Below are 18794 nucleotides of genomic sequence, written 5' to 3'. Positions count from 1 at the left end.
TGCCCAAATGCCAATGTTTATTAAGCAAGCCTGCTGTAGCAGATCCACCCATTTTTTAGCACTTCTGTAAAAGCAGTTTCTCATCTGACTTGCAGCTTAATGAGTACCAAAAGTTATTTTATAAGTGCTCTATTTGTAAATCCCTAGGTTCCAGTCATACAGAGCCAAGGTACTCATCCATATCAAAACTTACTTGCACAAGGAGCTTAACTAACACTAATCAAGCTAGTTGATCAGTGTCAAATTTCAAACATATAGTATCCTTTTAAGTTTAGTACAATAGATTTTTTTTTTTAGAATAGAAGTTTTTATTGGCCAACTGTGATTGGACACACAAGGAATTTGTCTTCGATGCATAATCTCTCAGTCTACATAAAAGATATAAGTGATACATCAGATGCAGTGGTGGGATTCAGCCAGTTCGCACCACTTTGGGAGAACCGGTTGTTAACTTTCTGAGCAGTTTGGGAAACTGGTTGTTGGAAGAAATCATTAGGGCAGAGAACCAGTTGTTAAATTACTTGAATCCCACCACTGATCAGATGGATATGCTATACGTTGTTAGCAAGGGTCTTAAGATAATTGTTTTATCCTTGGGCATTGAGGGTTGTATGTTACGTGTTACGATTTTGTGCTTTTTAAATCCTTACTGTATTTTTCGGAATATAAGGCGCACCTTTCCCCCCCCCAAAAAAGAGGGTGAAAATCTGGGTGCGCTCCAAATGTAACCCCACCCAGCTTCTCAAACAGAGGTTTCAGAGGCTGAAAAAAGCATCAGAAACGAAGCTTCAGGTAAAAAGCCCCCAAACAGAGCTTCAGAAAAGAAGCCCTCAAACAGAGCTTCAGAGGCTTTTTTTCTGAAGCTGTTTCAGAAGTTTCAGAGGCAGAAAAAAAAAAAGCAAGACACAGAGCTCACAACCAAGGAACCTGTTGCTAAAATTCACCTGTGGGAACAACTGATAGTTGTTCCCAGAGACCAATCCACCTGCCAATCAGCTTTTTTCTTATTTTCCTCCTCAAAAACTAAGGTGTGTCTTATACTCCGGTGCATCTTATACTCCGAAAAATACGGTACTTGCTGCCAGAGCGTGAGATGGGCAGCCATATAAAACAAATAAATCAAGAAAGCAAGTTTGGCATCATGGAGAATTCTGCTTTATTTTTTTGCCACTTTCTAATGTTGCTAAACATCAAGTAATGTTAGCAGCAATTCAATACTATCTCTGTCAAAGCAAGAGGCATATGAGGGATGAGTAATGGGTAACAGTTTGAAGGGTTAACCACGATGGTTCATGTTTTTCCTCCATACCTGGAGCACCTTTTCGCCTTCCCATTCTCCCCATTGGATGATGAAGAGATATGTATGGAATGTCCTTGAACCCACTGAGGCTACTCTTTAAACGGCTGATGAACTGAAACATTTCAGAACAGTGTACTTAAAACAATGGCAAAATACTTGCAGCCTCAAGAGTGCAGGGAGAGGCCAGGAGTTGAAATAGAATGTCAGTGCAGGGAGGAAGCAGATAAAATAAATTATGCCACTTCCTCTTTTTCCTTCGGTAACTCACCTGCATAGGGACCTGTGCATGGGCAGGTTCATTTCTCAAAGTGAAAGTTTGCTACCTAGAGTTGCAGTCCTCTGAATACTGACCAGCCCAACTATTAAACTTATACCATCCATGGAGAAACTATGGAAATAGCTAGATCCTCAAATAACCTGATGTTATTTATGTTGTTGAATTGATCTTGAATAGTACCCCAAGAGCAGACTGGCAACCAGGGTACACTGCAGAGAATATATGTTACATGGACATGCTGAGGTATGTCCTTCAGTGCCTGTTTTGCTGCATTCTGGACTAGCTGAAGCTTTCAAGTAGTTTTCAGGGCATCCCCATGTAGAGTGTGTTGTAGTAGTTGAACCTTGTAATGAATACCATTTAATATTTTATTGCAGCAATCGATAACATAATAAGGAACCCAAATAGTGCAGGTTGCAGAATTGATACAATGCAACAATGTAAGAGATCTGTTACCTGTAGCCCCATACCTACAATTTGCTCACTACTTCACTAGCAATTAATCATTTAAGGCAGACCATAAGAATTGGCACTGGAAGATAGTGTCAGAGATATGGCATGATTCTATGTTATCGGCGAGGATAGAGCTCTTGTGGTTTGTCCTTAAATTATAAAGACTTTAAATGTGTGCAATCTCCAAGAAAATAATGTAGCTTTAAGTAAATTGGAACAGAAATGTAAATGAAGGAAGAACAATTTGCATGCTTTAGAGAATATCATTGCTATATGTTCATAAGATGTCCAGAGATTTCTAGTCTATAAATCTCACAGGCCATTGATAGTCAAGCAAGATCATTTTCTCTCTCTTAATATAGATATAAATGAATACTGTAGTGCCTCCCCTGCCTTTTTAATTCTGAATTTTAATTATTTTATTCTTGTTTTAACTTTTTATTATAATATTTCTGTATATCTTTCATTTTTTTATGTCTATTTTATACACTCCCTAGTGGCTCTATGAGGGAGATGAGCAGTCTCTAAATACAATATAAAAATGAATGAATGAATAAAAATACAGTATCCACATTTTGAATTCATTACCGCTGCAGTCCTACAGATACTTTCTCAAACCAAGTTTCACTCAACTCATTTTTAGTTCAGGGGGTTCATTTCCATCTCTTTCTAGACTATATGTTGGTCATATGAGTAAAGTTTTCTTAATCTTATGACTAGTCACACAGCTGAAAGAGCAAGATCAAGGGCCTGTGGAGATTGTCAGAATTTACAGCTGGGGTGTGCCCAAGATCCGGTAGCGATCTTGGCTGGTGGTTCGGAGAACCGGTAGCAATCGCAGTGCGAGTTTTAACCAGGAAGTAATGTGTTTTGTTACCTTCTGCGCATGCGCAGAAAGGTTTTGCGTATGTGCAGAGGGTGCATGCACACATGTGACAACGCACGCATGCACTTCCGAACTGGTAAGGAAGATAAGTAGATTTCACCCCTGGGTGTGCCCCTCTGGATTGGCCCTGGTCTTGAGAAGCATTTTCAGCTTCTCCAATTTAGTTGACATCCAGAAACGTTTACCAATAAAGCAGAATATTTGTAGCTCAAGATTGAAATGAGTGGTCCTTGGTTCTTTCTGAGATTGGTTATTTTCTTGCAGTTGTTTCATTGCCCAAACTGATGGTGTTACCTAGTTTGGGTAATGAAATGTCTGCAAGAAAACAACCAGAGTCAGAGAGCACCAAGGATCCCTCAGAAGTGTTTACATTTGAAACCATTCATTCATTTAGTTTCAGATTGTCCTGAAATGCTGTCTAGTCTATCTCCCTAGTCTATCTTCAGTTGATAACTGAAGTTGTTGTGATAAGAATTAAAATCTTTCTATGCAAAAATGGCTTAGCTTAGTCATAGCTTTGTTTATGTGATCTTTATCTACTCTTACAGCTCATATTTGCTTAATGCAGTGTTATATTTTGCAGGAAATTGCAATATTCAGATATATCTCACTTCTAAATTTCTAAACAGTCTACATAAATTCCAATTTTAATATTATTCCTGGCCACAAATGCTTAAGATGTGATATAACAGCATTGGTTTAAATTTGTGAGGCTGTTCCTTTTCAAAGTAGAGTCATACCAGCATTGTTCTAAATGTATGATAACATTCTTTTAAAAATATGTTTAACCTTGTATATCAATGACTGATATCTGCAGAACTGCTCTTTTATGTCTGCTGCTCCATCAATTCAATAGGCCTCATTTCTGAATAGATAAGATTGCTCTTTCAATGTACTGAGCCTCAGATTGTCTTCTAGAGATCAAAGGTTTGGGCTTCTTTTCCAGCGTAGTTTTACATGGATGTTACTAAATGACACTTCAGCGTTTCTGTATCTTAAATCTTTGGAGTTCTGCAGTCCGTTTATTAGTTAGCTTACTTAACATACATTGCAATAAATGTCTTCTTCCAGATGAATTGTATTTAAAATTCAAGTCACCCCCTCTCCTCTGGTCTTCCTTTTTTGAGATGTTCTTTAATGGAGAGAGGAAATGAATCAAATGTATAATTAATATTTCTTATTCTAGAAGTCAGAGTCAAAATGCCATCTACAGCACTACTTAACATGGGCAGGACATATTTTCAGTTGTAGCTGCATATAATTACAGAGATACTTCTGAGTTATATTTCCCATTCTTTTAAAATACAGCCAAAGCAATAGAAATCCTTTATCTGGTTTGTCCCATACATGTTGTAATGATACGTATTCTAGAAAAGTGTAACTCACAGTTCTACCTCTCAACCAAAGTAAATAGATTGCTGCATAGAATTGTCTTTGTTATGCCCTCCTAAATTAAAAAAATATAGAATAAAGCATCTAGATGCATGGTACAGGCATTTTTACTTCAGACTGACTTGAGCTGGGAAATTCTTTTTTTAAAGATGAAGCATAAATCTACACATTATCAAAGTTAAGTTTTTGCATAGCATGCCACACAAAGTTTGCACTACACTAAGCACAAAGGCAGCACTTCCTCTGAGACCAAGAGTGCATTTGCATGCCAGGAGCAGCTTCCAGACCTTGCAAAAGATGTTGATGTTTTCATTGTTGAAAAAGAGGGGTCTTCATTGTGTTCTTGCAAGGTGTGAAGCTCCTTGCCTTGGGATTATCTGAGCCTGGAAAGGGTACATCTGTTTGCAAAACACTGCAGGGTAAGAACAGATGTGAATTCCTGCCATATCTAGTGAGCAGGGAACAACATCCCTCTACATGAAGACAGAGGATCAGAGAAGGCCTGTCTTAACATACTCACTGAACAATAGGGGGTAAAGAACGCATCTCCAGTTTCTATGATGGAACCCCTTTCGATATATTCATCTAATGGGAAACTGAGAATCTAGCTTTCTTATTGCAAATGTCTGTAGAAGGTTGTCATATCTCTTTGGAAGGCTTTGACTAATCTTAGTCATCATAATGTATATGATTCAAAGAACGCGTTCTCTGCCCAAATGTGTAAGTAATGTCATGGTTTAGACCAGTGATGGTGAATCTTTTCGGCACCGAGTGCCCAAACTGGAATGTGCGTGCATGTGAGCACACTGGAGTGCCGGAAACCGAAAGACCAGCTGGCTAGTGCGTATGCACACGCTGGCCAACTGGTCTTTGGGTTTTTGACACATGCATGCACACCAGCCACCTGCTCTTCACATTCACCAGAGCACTAGAAACCTGAAGACCAGCTGGCTGGTGCGCGCATGCCTCTTTTTTGGGGTGTCTTTTGGGCTGTTTTCAGGTCGTTTTTGGCACTTTTTTGGGTGTTTTCTGGGCGTTTTCTGGGATTCTGGCATCCGTGAAGAGCAGCTGGCAATGGCGCGCGTGCCCACAGAGAGGCTCTGCATGCCACCTCTGGCATGCATGCCATAGGTTCACCATCATGGGTTTAGACCCTTGTTTTTCAAACTTGGCAACTTTAAGATGTGTGGATTTCAGTTTCCAGTACGTTGGCTATGGAATTTTGGTAAAAAAATAAATGCTGAGGTTGAAAAACACTGGTTTAGTCTAATGTACTTGATTCCATTCTTCAGCCTCTCTGTTGAATGTAGATATGAATGAGGAGATAGGAGAAAAGGCACTAAGATCACTGGAAGATCTATGGAAGAATTTGTTTGCTTGAACACATCTCCTCCACTTGTCTGTCATTGGCATCTGCACCAAACCGAAATTGCATCAGAGTAAACAGCACACATGCCATGACATCATGATGCAAATTCTGGCTTTGCATCCATGGATCCTGGCTGGTGACACAAGTTTATACTTCTTAGGTTTTGCATCATGATATCATGGCATATCGGTCACTTGTCTCCCAGCCCTTTGCTGTCCACCTATAGACATCTGTGATTTCCACATAGCTCATCATCTGACAGAGAAAGAAACAATAAATTTTCCTGCCAGAACTGTCACATGATATATGCTGGTAATATTTCCAGTGTGGATATAAGAAAAAAGGCTATGGGATAGTAGCAGTTATGTAATGTATCTCTTAGTACTATACTGTAATATAATAACCAACAAAATAGCTATTAGGAACTACTTTATTTTCATTCTGCACTGAAGAAAATTCGGTATTTTATTTAATTACAATTTATTTATAGGCACAAGCCAAAAAAACAGTTTTCATTGGATTAGATTAAACCAATGCATTTTGCTTTGAAATACTATCCCATTTTGTTCTATCAGTATTTCATTTCTCTTATTTTTAAATTTCTGTCTTTATGTGTAAACCATTTCATTCATCCATAATGAATACAGATCCTTTGCTTTTTAAACTTACGATAGAAGGGAAATGCGTGCTACTTTTTACATCAATTCTATTAGAAACACATTTTGCTTCTTAGACTGTTGTTTTGACCTATTTTATTTTACCATGGCTCAGAGGGCAAAGCTGTCAAATTCTGATCTGATTTCTTGGCTTTATTGGCAGCATGAAAGAATGCTAGCCAGTACAACTGGCTCGGAAGATAACTCAGCTTATGACATACAGCCTGCATTTCCTCTTACCTTGCCAGATTAATGGAACCATTTTGAAGCTTATCTGTTGCTACGTGGTGGTGTTTTGCTGGCAGCAAGTGAAACTTTGACAGCCTCTTGCTTTACCTACAGATAATCCTGCACTGAGTTTGGATCTCTCATAGTAAATGTTGCAGTGATATTTTTATATGAATGGTATCTAGTAATATACAGAAAATAGAATAGAATAGAACAGAACAGAACAGAATAGAATAGATTAGAATTATAGAATAACAGAGTTGGAAGGGATCTTGAAGGTCTTCTAGTCCAATCCCTTGCTTAGGCAGGAAATCCTATACCATTTCAGGCAAATGGTTGTCCAATCTCTTTTTAAAAGCTTCCAGTGTGGCAACATTCATAACTTCTGGAGGCAAGTTGTTCCACTGAGTAATTGTTCTACCAGGGAATTTCTTCTTAGTTATAAATTGCTTCTCTCCTTGATTAGTTTCCATCCATTGCTTCTTGTCCTGCCCTCAGGTGCTTTGGAGAGTAGCCTGACTTTCTCTTCTTTGAGGCAACCCCTGAGATATCAAAACACTGCTATTATGCCACCCCAGTCCTTCTTTTCATTAAACTAGATACACCCAATCCCAGCAACCCTTCTTTATATGTTATATATTAACAATAACAATAACAGAGTTAGAAGGGACCTTGGAGGTCATCTAGTCCAACCCGCTGCTTAGGCAGGATACCCTATATTATTTCAGACAAATTGTTGTCCAGTCTCTTCTTTATTTCACTTCCACTGATTAATTGTTCTAACTGTCAGGAAATTTCTCCTTAGTTCTAGGTTGTTTCTCTCCTTGATTAGTTTCCATCCATTGCTTCCTGTTCTGCCCTCAGGTGCTTTGGAGAATAGTTTGACCTCCTCTTCTTTGTGGCAGCCTCTTAGATATTGGAACACTGCTATCATGTCACCCTTGTCTTTCTTTTCATTAAACTGGATGTACTTAATTCCTGCAACCATTCTTTGTATGTTTTATCCTCCAGACCACTAATCATCTATGTTGCTGTTCTCTGAACTCTTTCTAGAGTCCCAATATCTTTTTTATATTGTGGCAACTAAAACTGGATACAGTATTCCACAAGACATTATAAAAAGGTACTAACACTTCACGTGATCTTGATTCTATCCTTCTGTTAATGCAGCCTAGGATTGTGTTGGCCTTTTTTGCAGCTGCAGCATACTAATGGTTCATATTTAAGTGATTGTCCATTAGTACTCTAAGATCCATCTCACACTTATTATTATTGAGCCAGGTACCACCTTTCTATTCCTGTGCCTTTGTTTTTTCTTGCCAATAGTGTTATAACATATAACAGTAAGCCTTCATAAATCAAAAAGCCCCGTAATATTATATAATTATTTTAAATATCCTCTCCCTTTTTTTTAACTCCTTCATGCTTTCTTTTCAGTTTGTTGCTATATCATATAATTATTCTTTCTTTCTAGACTGAAAGATGTTGAATATATATCAGGATTATCCTTTTAGAAATATTTCACTTCATAAGACTGCACAAAAAGAAATGTCCAGATATGACTGCTTCTAACAGAGCATAGATATATTGCTTTAATTTTCAATAGTTTGAATACAGTGTAAGTTGAATTTAATTTCCAATGAGATCTATGGGAGAAGAATTAAGTCATGACTAAGTTTGAATACAGTGTAAGTTGAATTTAATTTCCAATGAGATCTATGGGAGAAGAATTAAGTCATGACTAAGTTGCTTTTTAGTTGATTCAAACAACACTAGACTTGGTTAAGGCACTGGGCTAGAAAGCAAGAGACTGAATTCTAGTCCCATTTTGACATGAAGGCAGCTGCGTGCCCTTGGGCCAGTCACACACTCTCACCTCTCGGAAGTAGGCAATGGCAAAACACTCATGGAATTTTGCCAAGAAAACTGCAGGGACTAGTCCAGGCAGTTACCATGAGTCAACAATGACTAGAAGGCACAAAAAAAAAGAAAAAAGAAGAAGAAAACGTAAAGAAAATTACATGCATTATGACACTAAATTATCTACTCCAAAGGTAACATTTCAGACTAAGAGTCCCATAATTTATTCTATATAATCTATTCTATTCTATTCTATTTAGAACTCAGTTCTGAGGCAAATTCTTTTGCTTCTTTCTGCAAGAAAAAGCACCTACATGCAGTATTCCTTCTGACCCTATATTACAAAACATAGATGTGGAATGAAATGATTTCATATGAGAATCCGTTATCCATGGAAAGCTACCACATCTGGAAGAAAGAGAGAACCCTTTTCTGTAAATTGTTTTTCACAATATCTAGGTTTTTTTTTTTTAGGGTTGTGTTGTTGTTGTTGTTGTTTTTGGTGCTACACATGGAGAATATCAATGTTCCGTTCCCTCCCAGCATTTTAAGTATTTTGAAGAAGGCTGCACAGTGTGATTTCTGTTTGATCACTAGAACCTAACCCTAAAGTTTTATTTCTGACAGATACCTGAGGTTCTTGAGTGCTTGTTAGGTGACAGCTTCACTCAACTAAGCATATTTTCTCTTTCCGATGATAAGTTTGTTAGCTTGAGACTTGGTCTCCAGCCCTTACAGTATACACCTGTTGAAGGACCAATCTGTGAATCAGGATTTTGCAGAGCGAAACTATGAGTCAGGCACCTCACTATATCCTTTGAGATTTTAAGAAGTAGTGGTATGTCCAGTCATGTTTCTTGGCCAATAGCTCATTTGACTAAGAAGAGGCTTTGTATGTATAAGAGGTCCTGTGCTATTTCTGAGGTCTCATCAGTGCTCTGGGGAAGATTTCAAGAAAGATGCAGAGAAAGTGAAAATTTTCTCCTAAAAAGGAGAAATTTTGCTTAAGAAAATGTGCTCAGCCAGATAGCAAATCTATGTTTCACAGTGTTCCAGTGTCTTCAATGTGCTGCTGCTGACTTATAGATATCAAGACCTTTTTCGTTGATATTCATATTGTGATTCCAAGGACATTTTCGTACCAGTTTCAGGAGATACAAGGTGAAGGATGACTCCCCCTTCCTTTGCTAAATACAAACTAGAAAAGAATAAATCAGTAGATATTTTACAACATTTCTATTTCATCTAGTGCCATGTAGACAACGGCAGACATAAATTGGAATTAAATTACACAGTAATGTGAAATTATTACATTTATTTAAAATGGTTTACCTTAAAGCAGTCTCCTTTTAAGCAGTTTCCAAATGCTTTGTATTATTATGTAGTTAGAGCTCATTTTATAGTTGAGATGCCAATGAATCCTTAATTTATACAAGTCAAAAGTTAAAAGTGAATGAATTTAGGAAAAAACCCGGAACTTCGGCAATGTTGTTAGAGAGGCGCCCTGCACAATAGCTTTGAGAATAGCTATAAAATAAGATTCTCTATTTTATGTAATGCATAAAATGTGCAAGATATAGTGAGGTCATACATTCAGTTCTTGAGATAGCTAACACTTTGGGTACACACACGCTTTGTCTGTAGTGATAATACTGGACTCTACTGTACAAGGGCGTTTGGGCTTAATGTATAGCTTCTTTTTCTGTTCATGTCTTTCTTTAAGATGAACAGGAGATTGGAAATAATGATGCCAAACCACTTTGCAACTAGTTATGTAATGTTCTGAGCAGCTGGAATACTCTTATTTTTATTTGGGCTATTGCCATTTCTAAAAGCAGATTTGATGCATTTTATACTCTTGTGCAGAAAATGGCTTATTTGTTCTGTGACATTGCTGGCTCTGAAGTTCTTCTCTTCCTTTTCCTCCAGCATTCCAGTGTGACTTTTGCATCTGGCTTAGAAGCAGATGGCTTCAAGATAATTTAATTTGTCTTCCTCTCAACTCTCCCCATGCCCTGGGGATAATCAATTAACAGCCACTAACATAGTAATTTTCAGCCCAACCTTTCACAGACTGTATCATTAACAAGCTAGCCCAGAATTCTAGAATCATAGCATTTACTTTTTATTTATTTATTTTTCTGATTTTTGCCCAATAGATGTCAAAGTTCTAAGGCCTCTAACTTAAAAGTATGGTCACTTTAATTAAATAGGCTTGCTTCCAAGCAGATATGTTCTTCACTGTATTTTTATGTCTTTATTCTAAAAAAATTTCTCTAAAGTAGGATAATCTTCAACGAAATTAATGGAATCTATGTCCAAATAACCTTTTATGTTCTAATAGAATCTCAACCTTTGGAGGTTTAGCAAATTAAGGAAGTTGTTTATTAATTTTAGGAAAAAATACATTAAATGTTGAAGTAGTACTTTTCTGTACAAAATTCCATAAGTAGTTTTTTTAAGGATACGTTCGTCATTGTTCACAAAAAAAGAGTGAAAAGGAATGCAGAACTGATTTTTAACATTAGAATTATCTATGTACTGCGGTATGTCTGCTGCATTGTTGGAGAAGAATGCCCATAACAAGCCAAAGGAATAGAATGCCACCAAAGAAGTGGAAGAAAGAAGGGAAGTAACCAGAGTTGGGAAATAAAGAAGGAAGGAGAATGGAGAAGATATGGAGCGAAGGAAAGCAGAAACGGACAGCTGAAGCGGTTCATGACAAATAAAGAGAAAAAAATCAGAGAAATAATGACCCTGATAGAAGAGAATATTTGTAGCTCAGGAATGAACTCTGGGGTCTCTGAGCACTGATGATGTTACCCAGTTTAATAATGAAATGTCTGCCACCAACAAAACCACCAAGCTCAGAGAACACCAAGGAACCCTCATATAATTCCTCTTCCAATGGACCTACTACAACCAGAACACAGGTTCATTGATGATTTGGAAATTTGTATTCAAGTCAGAAGCACAAGGTGCTTCCGGGTTAAAAGGATTAACAGGTGACATCGCCATTGGCCTCGGGACACCCAGTTGGAAGCTCCTTTCAGCGTGGGGTGTATCTGCACTATATGTTGCATGTGCATCGGGGCTTGCATAATGACCTATAGAAAATAATTCATTATAAAGCTAAATGTCATGTCCAAGAATTTTACACATATTTTCAAACACAGACATACGTATACAATGGGACTCTTCCTTCAGCTGTAACGCCAATCATTCCTAGCCATTTTCCAAATCTAAAAATGTTTTTTTTAATGGAATTATCTTTTAATTTCTCATGAATTACATTTCCAGAGCTAATATATTCTCATTTTTAGAAAAAATGTTGTTTTATTGTATTTTTATAAAACACAGATCGTACACCATTTTAGGTACAGTGATATTTATAGAACTTTGATTAGAGATATAATTAACAGTGATGGTTTAGGTAACTTAAACCTTTAAAGATAAAGAAAAAAGAGTTTATGTAAATATTAACAAAGTTTTCTGTCATGTTAATGTTGGTAAGTATGAGTTTACTTAAATTTTGCACGCAAGTCTAATATGGTAAATGGCACAAAATCAAGCCGGATGGTCAAGAGGGAATTTTTTCCCCTTCATTTTATTACTTTTTTTAATTTGAATTTATATCCCGCCCTTCTCCGAAGACTCAGGGCGGCTTACACTGTGTTAAGCAATAGTCTTCATCCATTTGTATATTATATACAAAGTCAACTTTTATTGCTCCCAACAATCTCATTTTACCTACCTTATAAAGGATGGAAGGCTGAGTCAACCTTGGGCCTGGTGGGACTTGAACTTGCAGTAATTGCAAGCAGCTGTGTTAATAACAGACAGACTTAGTCTGCTGAGCCACCAGAGGCCCATACTTACTGATGTCTAGATTAGGATTTCATGAAAGCATGCTGACAGTGAGCAAGCTAAATATATAACAAATGCTTTGCCAGAAGAAAAATGATGGGTTGCTAAAGCACCACTTTAAGAGATTTCTCTGTTTCACTCCTTTACTTGCAACACCAGTGTTAATTTGCTCTGAAAATTAAAGACCCCCACACACAAATGTATGTTTGTAACTGAAACAGAGCAGTGGGACATCCATTATCCTTATTCAGCAAGAGACAGACAGATTGCCTCTATCTAGTCCAGTGGTTCTCAACCTTTAAGTGCTGCGACCCCTTTAATACAATTCTCCACGATGTGGTGACCCCTTTAATACAATTCCCCACGATGTGGCGACCCCAACCGTAAAATTATTTTCGTTTTGAATTTATTGCGCCTGAAGCTGTATTGGCTAGCGATCTGAACTGCTTGTGATTGCCTTGAGAACGGAGGCATTAAAGCGGAGACTCCTCCCCTATAAGTTTATCGCGCCTGAAACCAGATTAGGCTAGCGATTGGAAGTGATTGCAGCTGGCTTGAGAGGGAGACATCAGAGCAAAGATTTCTCTCTTTTTTAATTCATCGCGCCTGAAGCTGAATTTGGCTAGCGATTTGAAGAGCCTGCAGCTGGCTTGTGGAATCAACCATTGGAGCGCGATTCTTCGACTCGCAAGTATACTTCCCATATTTCCGATGATCTTAGGCGACCCCTGGCAAATCGTCATTCGACCCCCAACGGGGTCGCGACCCACAGGTTGAGAACCGCTGATTTAGTCTTTGCTGCATTCTTGCTTTCATTATCACCCTATTTACGGTATTAGAATATCATTTGTATCATCTATCAGTAACCCATGTCTGTATTTGGGAAAATATGACTCTTTATTAAAAACTTCCGTCTTTAGTTCAAGTGAGCTTTTTCGACCCTTTCTTTTTCATAAAGGCACCAAGTAGAATTCTTTATATTGTAAGTGATTTGGATATAGCCCTGGGCCAACTTAATCTGTAGTTGATGATGTAAAATCTCTTTGCTAATTCATCAGACCTTTCCCTCTGTCTATCCATATTTTATCATATCTCTGCCTATCTGTAACAGAAGAAAGAGGGAGGAAATTTAGAAGGGTTTGTTGCCATTGCTTTAAAAACACAGCAGCCAGGATAGATGAATATCTTTTGTTAGGTATTGGTCTGATCATTTTGGGGATTCAGTGTGCTCCTCTTCTCAACATAATGCAGAGATCATTTTCCGAGAGAAAAGACAGTGACTCATGACTGATCATAATTGTGTCATCTTTGCTACACTATTTCGGAAGTAGGTAGAAAGCGAATATATATACACCTTACTTAGGACTGTATTTTATTCTGCTGTAAAATCAGAATGAAATGCAAAGTTTATTATCATGCTATACAGGCAGTCCTCGACTTATGAGCACAATTGAGCCCAGAACTTATGTTGCTAAGTGAGAAATTTGTTAAGTGAGTTTTGCCCCATGTTACGACTTTTCTTGCCACATTTGTCAAGTGAATCACTGCAGTGGTTAAGTTATTAGGATGGTTGTTAAGTGAATCTGGCTTCCCCGTTGACTTTATTTGTCAGAAGGTCGCAACGGGATCATGTGACCCCAAGTCAGTGTGAGTCAGTTGTCAAGCATTGGAATATAAATCACATTACTGTGGGGATGCTACAAAGGTCATAAGTGTGAAAAATGGTCATAAGTCATTTTTTTGGTGCCGTTATAACTTCACTAAATGGATGGTCACTAAATGAACTGTTGTAAATTGAGGACTACCTGTATTTTTCAACAAGGGATGTCATCATATAAGAGAAATACTTTGCAGCTTTGGTGACATGTTTTGTACATACATATCTATTGATTAACAGGCAAGGTGATTCTTATTAATTCTGATGGATTTGACCACAGCCTTCCTTACTCTACTACACAAGAGAATGATAAAGGAGGACACCAACTGGATCAGTTTGTGATGATGACTTTTTTTTTTTATTATTATTACTTTTTTTGCAACAAACAAACAAAAAGAAAATACATTATTACACCCTTGTGCTATACATAAAAAAAAGGAAGATTTGGGTCTTCGGATATATCCTCACGATCGCCAAAATCCACGTTCTCGAGGTACAGGTACCGAAGCGTCCAATGTTGCAAGCGCAAAGTCCACAAATGGTTTCCAAGTCTTCCAGAAAATATCTTCTTTATACACACCACTTCTAATTTTAATATCACATGTCATTTTATCATTTAAAGCTAATTTCCACATTTCAGAATTCCACTCTTCTATTCTAAAAATCACATCTAGTTTCCAATATCTAGCTATTATAATTCTACCTATTATAATCATAATTCTAATCAATTCTTTTTCATATTTTGTTAATTCTATTTCCTTAATTACCAACAATAATATAGTTTCCATATTCCATTGTGATGATGACTTAACAAGTACTGTGTCCTTCTGCCATGAACAGATCTACTTCAAAGATTTTAAGCATTGCCTTGATACATTGGGCTAAAATCTATCAATACAGCATTTGGTCAATCAGCAAGTAAACTAGATGTCCCCTGCAGGCAAAGTAGATGTCCCCTGGCAGTTCAGAAACTAGATTTGATATACCTGTCATTTTTCTCTTTATCCATTTGTTCCCAGAAATAGAATGTTGTATTGCTTTAGTATTGATTTACTACAGAGAGAGGCTCATGTGGGATTCTGGATTATATGCCACAATTTTAGTAGTATTATAGAAGCTAATCATATTTCTCAAATCGGCCGTGGAAACTGTGCTGGATTATTCTTCTCTTGATTTGTTAAGGGCATAGATTTAAAACAAGATGTTTTAGGACAACTTGAGACCCTATAACTGAAAACCATTCTTGCCAAATTGCAGGAATGAAATCTACTTACCTTCCTTACTGGCTCGGAAGTGTGTGCGCATGTCACATGCATGCGCAGACCTTCTGCGCATGTGCAAAAAACACATTACTTCCTGGTTAAAACCAGGAAGTAATGATGCCCGGGCAGGTGGGCCGAGCCATTGCTACTGGATCACCGAACTACCGGCCACGATTGCTACCGGATCGAACAATCTGGTCCAATCCGGTAGCACTTCACCGCTGCCAAGTTGGGAATCTTTAGAAAAGGTTAAATTAGTTATTTGATCATCTTAATTTCTTGTTACTGATTTATAATTTTTAAAATATATTGTCAAAATAAATATTCACAAGTTTAAAAATTTTTGACTTGTTTTTCTAATTACTTTGGCATGTTGCATTATTCATGCTGTGAATATTGCAGATCAGAGGGTTTTTAAGAGATTAACTTCTTAGCCTTGTTAAAGAATTTGAGCATCTGCTATTGGAGAAGACCAAAAATGTTGAGGAAGAACAATATATGAGCAGTTGATACCAACTTCCTTAAATATAAGGTTTTCCATGAAGTTTTTTTTTACAAGCCTTAACAAAGACTGGTTGCTTTTCTATTTTCTTGTAGATGACATAAAAACCCTTAATATGAAATAAGTGTTTGTGAATGCTGTGACTTTATCAAACAACATAGTGCTAAGCTGGATGTAGAATTCACGTGCCCTTTCACACATCTGCTTTTATCCAGTGGCTAGCTATATTAAGCCTTTGTTGTTTACTTTAATACCTTCCACTGCTAACAGTGTCTTCAATAGACCAAGAATAAGATTGAAAAAATAGTAGGCTGTATCTAAACTGATATCAAAAGATGTGGCTTATTCTGAAATAAAGCAACTTCATTTTATATTAAGTTTTTGAATCAGTACAGTATTTAGGACTGAAAGACAAGTAGAACAACCAGCTATCTTTTTGCTTTGTACACCTTGTACAGACAGAGGAAAATAAACATTGATAATGCTGAACCAAAGATATTGTCATTATGAATTGGTTTAAAATATCAATGGAGCACAAATGTATGTATTTATATGATTATGGAATAGTCCATAATGAAAAATAAAAATGCATATGATATACTGTCATACTTTCATAATAAAGTACCATACCATATTTCTACAACCTGATTTGGTTTGCAAATTGAAAATGTCTTTAGAATAAAAATAATTTACTTTTTGCTCCTTCCCATTTATTTATTTGGCTGCCTTGACCTGCTTTAGTTTTAAAAGCACTCTGATTGCAATCAATGCCATTCTTTAGATTCAATTTATCTTCCTTGGAAACAGTTGCAGAAGCGAAGCCTTTAAAATTATTTTAGTTCTAGTTCTTTATTATTCATTAATAAGTAAAACAGCTACATGAATGCTTTGCAGGGCTTGTTGACATGAGCAAAGCAACTATCCCCAAAGGGCTGAATCAGGCAAACCTCCACAAGACTCAGCATGAATAGCTGTCTTCATGAGGCTGCCCATGAAATGAAGGAGCTGCGAATGTCCACGCTTGGAGGACTGGGAAAGGAAGCAGTGATGCTAAGTTGCCAGAGACTGTGCTTGGTTCACCACCTCAAGGAGAGGGGACCTTTGTTTCTGTGCACATGTCTAGTGAAGCGGTCCTTCAGATGCTTTGAGCAACCTTATTCACTCATGAGATAGTAGTATCTCATCAGCTGATGGAGCAGTGTTTTCTTGCCTCTAAGTCAGGGGTGAAACTCAAGACCCGCAGCCCTCCCAAGCTCCGTTTTTAACCACTATGAACTCCTGCAGCCCTCTACCAGCAAAAACAGAGCTTGGGGGGGCACGCAGAGATCTGTAGGAGGCAATCACAATAAAAAATGGAGCTGGAAGGGGCCATGCATGTTTTTGCTGGCAGAGGATTGCAGGAACCTGTCGCAGCCGAAAATGGATGTCAAGCTGGCCCTGGCCATGCCCACCCAGCCTCCCGAGGTCAAACACAATCCTGATGCAGCCCTCAATCAAATCAAGTTTGACACCCCTGCTCTAAGTCAATTCCAAGCAAAGAGACTATGTGTCAGCTTTGGAAGCCATATTAGGCCAGAAGCTTCCACACCTTCTGTGTGGGAAAGTAGAAGGGGGGATTTTCGTAGAGGGATTGGTTTTAGGCAAAATAGCATTCTTCCTTTCAGTCAAGATCAGGACAATCCTGCATCTGGAGAAGGAGTGGTTGGAGTGCTGTCTCGAGATGGGAGGAATGGTGATTGGAGCATGTGATTGACTGATGATTGAGGGGATGGTTTGGGGTTTTTTGATTTACTGAGGGAAAACCCGGAACTCTCAGATTCGGGTTTTCCCAGATGTGCCAGTATACCTACTCAATTAAAAAAAACGTTGAGAAATGTTTGCTTCAGAGTTTTTAATTGGAGGGGGGTTGTTTCTGGAATGCTGACACTGTGGATTGTCTCCTTGTAAATGGTGACCATAAAGGAAAACCGGTGTGATTAATTCTCAAAAGGAAGGACTGGACAATTCACTATTGGCAAGCCATAGCTTTCAGGTGACCAAGAAAAATAAAAATGCATATATGCATGTACATGTACACACACACACACATCCCAGATCTTTAGCTCTCAGAAAGTGGGGAAAAATTAACACAATACATGTAAGTGTGTTCCAAAAGTAACTTTCTGCATTCAGGACATCTTATGTATAGATAAGACTGCAGCCTGAATTTCACATGTCTGTCCCTGTAGCAAGGAGAGAAAGAAGGAAGAAAGAAGAATGGAGAAAAAGGTCGGGGGGGGGGAAGGAAAGTGAATTCGCTACGAAGTATTTCTGCTCCCTTGTATTATTATTATTAAAATCATAACCGCAGGGCTAACCAAATACTCTAAAGCTGTTAAAATTAGAACTAACACAACAGAATTATTCCCAGAACTAAAATAAAATATTCTAAATGCCTATATCTCACTTGGGCTTTCTGTTTCAATGAAAACACAATGTTGTATAAGTTCTCATATATGCAATCTGAGATGATAGAAAGCATTAGCCAAAAAAACCGAAGTGTTAACCGCTGCTGGTTAAACTAAATATGTGCAAGAAAAGCAGCTCTGTTAACTAACAGGCAGGCAAGGCCATGTAGTAGTTGCAATGCCACCAGAGAGTTTTAGAGAATGAGTAATTAACTAGAGATAACAACGCCACATATTTTGGTATCCAGACAACAGCCCCAGTGTCTGAATTCTATGCAAAGACTTCAAGAATTTGTCAGATAGGCTTGTAGCAAATGAATTACAAGAGCTCATTCTCAGAAGTTTAAACCCCAGATTATCATGTTTTGCTACAGTGGTTTCACAATCTGGCAGTAACTCAAGTCTGAAGAAAGAATGGGAAGGAGGGAAGACTAATAACAGGAAAACCTAGATATTAAGGCTTATTAAGCAAAGACTGTTTAATTTATGTTGAATTCATCTTCGGTGACCGTAACATGGTAATGATAAATACATTGCTTCAGAATAATTTCAGATGAGATATGAAATGTAAAGTCATGGAATGAGCTTCTAAACAGACATGGTGAGATCTGAATGTTACAGTGAGAGAATTGTTCAAA

The 18794-nt window shown here is 37.7% G+C and overlaps 1 protein-coding gene across 6 annotated transcripts in view; it reads left to right on the top strand.

The window, feature by feature from the left end:
• LOC131191618 (SAM and SH3 domain-containing protein 1-like) overlaps positions 1–18794 on the top strand; it is a 702583-nt gene that overhangs the window by 591941 nt on the left and 91848 nt on the right. The gene's annotated exons all lie outside the window — the stretch shown is intronic.

Source organism: Ahaetulla prasina, chromosome 1 (genome assembly GCF_028640845.1).
Source record: "Ahaetulla prasina isolate Xishuangbanna chromosome 1, ASM2864084v1, whole genome shotgun sequence".
NCBI classification, from domain to species: Eukaryota; Metazoa; Chordata; class Lepidosauria; order Squamata; family Colubridae; genus Ahaetulla; species Ahaetulla prasina.
Note: the sequence above shows the minus strand (reverse complement) of the source record. Positions and strands in the feature narration are given on the sequence as shown.